Genomic DNA, 2,925 nt, shown 5'->3' with positions numbered 1-2,925 from the left:
GCTCTGTCAAAATTCAAATTTGGATAGCTATGATATTCTGTATTCCTGAAATGTTGTTTCCTTCACAGTAGTATACCATGGAATACGTATCCTAAAATGCTGCAGTGTTGTTCTTTGTTCTTTGTTCTTAAATATCTCTTCATCAGTTCCTTCACTTTAATGATGCATTGGCTACAGTTAAAAATGTTAATAGATATTAGTATTATAAGAGCATTTTTTTACAAACTGTCATCCAGTCATCTCCCCACAGCACCAAAATCTATGATAAAAGTTGCCAGATTTGATGTCCGAGCAAGGGGTTGGGGCTGCAGTCATTCATCTGCAGCAAGTCCCATCCTCAAGCCCTGGCAAATCTCCTCATGAAAATCCAACACAAGCTTGCCACTAGAATTTTCCAAATATCTTGTGATTTTTTCTAGATGATTGAAACAATCACAATATGACATATATATATATATATATATGATATATATGATATAGAATAATTTGTACTACAGGACTTGGTGTTCAAGATAGACCAGAAGCTGTAGGCTACATTTCCTTTATTTTAACCCTTGATAGCAGTGGTGTAAGTGGAGACATTTCCCACTGCAGTATGAACAAATTTTTATTGGTGCTGTTTTTGGAGAACATGGTCTCAAAATTATTCATGGCACGGGCAAACAGCCTGTGCTGCTGATTTCAGCCTTGCTGCCACCCACAGACCTTCAAAGATTGTTACATTACTTGGAAAGCAAGAATAACTGAGAAGATTGCACATTCAAATAACTGCCAGATCCAAAACCAACCACTGTCTCTGATAAGCATTCAGTCCACATTTTATTGTTTGCATTGTATTTTCCTTCTACTGCACTGTTGAGGGATAATTGTGTTTGTATTTGTCCTAATGATGTGATTATGTGTTGCATTTGCCCTTTTCATGTGAGCTGAAGGAGCTAATGATATCCCCTTGGGATTATACAAAAAAGCAAGCAAATCCCAAACCAATGTGGCTACTTCTCTGTGAATAATACAAGAAAGAAGTGTAGAAAAATGAAAAAGGCCAAGCATTCTATTGCAACCAGTGGAAATAACTGGATTTTATGCATGTAGGATCTGGTCAGTAGAGCTTTGGACAGTGGTAAGATTCAGATTTTTCCTACATTTTTTTAAAAACTAGTTTAGGTGTTTATTTAGCAGCAATATTTTGAATAAGAGAAGTTCTCTAACAGCTATATCTCCAAATCCTAACCATTTTTTGTGGATTTTCATCTGAGAAAGCATTGTATAAAAATCAATACTCTTACTCAGCTTAGGAGTCTTAAGATCAAATCAAAATCTGCATTAAATAGTATTGACTCAATTCTCTTTTTTCTTTCCCATATATCAGGTGAATTAGAATCTATATTTTATAACAAAGGATAATGTAAGTACCAATTAAAAGGATTTTCTTTGGCTTGCTATCACATAGAGGCAATACTGCATAACTGAACAGCTTCACAACTGAGGGTTTTGAGTTTTTTTAAATTAACAGCTATTCTATTTTTTATTTTTTCAAGTGAACGGAAATTGACCTTCATTGTCTCTTTAGTCAGTCCAGCTCAGAATCAAAGAGCAAGTTAATTATAACCATTTAAAACTTAACAGTTGAAGCCTTTTGATGTGATATCACATTCATTTCTAATTAACTGTACATATGTCTTGCTGGTTTATCCAATAACTCTTGAAATGTGTCAGCATAAAACATTAATAAAAGCACGAACACTTCAGGATGAAGATTAAACAATCTTTATATAAGAAGGAACAGAAAGTGACAGGGAACAAAACTGACTATAGGACAAAATCCCTGTCTAACTGCTTTCCCTAATGTTCTTTCATACACAGCTTCTGCTGTGTAGAGACTCAGTGTCCTGAGAGGCTTTTTTAGTTTTACAGGTAAGAACAAAATGCAAGTAGCCTTATTTTCCGATTTTCCAGTGACCTACTGTGTAATGTTTCAATTTTGTCAAGCATAAACATTTTCCTTCTCTGACTGTTTACATCCCCTGTTCTGGAACCTGGTCATCAGAAGCAGTGAAAGCCACCCCGGTGTCCCACTAGAACAACAGAAGTCAAGGAGACTCTGTTCTCACACATATTGATTGCACAGACAACCTTCTCCGCATGAAACTCTTCTCTCCAGTGACAAGATTCACTTGGCTTAGACTTTGAGTTGGGTTGTGCACTTTACAATAAGAACCCAGCAAGGTGCTAGCAGAATTTGGGATCTTAATTATATTTTTTCTGGCAATGAAGCTTCACTGTTTCTTAGTTCATAGTTATTATCATCACTGTTCTTGCTTAACACCCTTTCTCCTCCAGACAGTTCATCTCACAAAAAGACTTCAGAACATAGTCTTAACTGCAATTTGCATTCCATATGGCTCTGAAGATGGCAATGACACAAATAGCAGGACTGAGAAAAGGAACCAAAGTCACAGTGTGTCTGCTTTCTTCAGAGCTGCTTCTGTAGTCCAGTAGGTAAATCTGTGCTGTGTTTTGGAGTTTTGTTTTGTTTTCTTTCATTTTGTTTTGCTTTGATATCTGGTGTGGAAAGGAGAGGAGCTAGTTGATTCTTCACTCTGATTCTTCAGCTTTGTACCTCGTATCAAATTAGCTGACCAACAAACTGAGCATTCTCCTCGGAGCTCTGTGCACTGGACACACTTATCTATGGCAGAGGAATATAAGACAGAGTGCAGTCTCTCTGTTCAGAGTAGAGAAAATCCAATAATGGTCTCTTGGCCAACAGTGGTAACCATAAATCAGGTTAAGAATGATTGCTGTGTAGGGAAATATAGAAACCAAAAACAAATGGCTGGAAACCCTTTTGGAAGAGTGGATGAAAATCTGAGGAAGGATGTTGGAACTGTGTGAGTTTGTTTCTTGTGGTTGTTTTCTTCTTCT

The sequence above is a fragment of the Meleagris gallopavo genome, chromosome 2 (genome assembly GCF_000146605.3).
Source record: "Meleagris gallopavo isolate NT-WF06-2002-E0010 breed Aviagen turkey brand Nicholas breeding stock chromosome 2, Turkey_5.1, whole genome shotgun sequence".
Taxonomy (NCBI): domain Eukaryota; kingdom Metazoa; phylum Chordata; class Aves; order Galliformes; family Phasianidae; genus Meleagris; species Meleagris gallopavo.
This window is presented reverse-complemented; position numbering follows the sequence as displayed.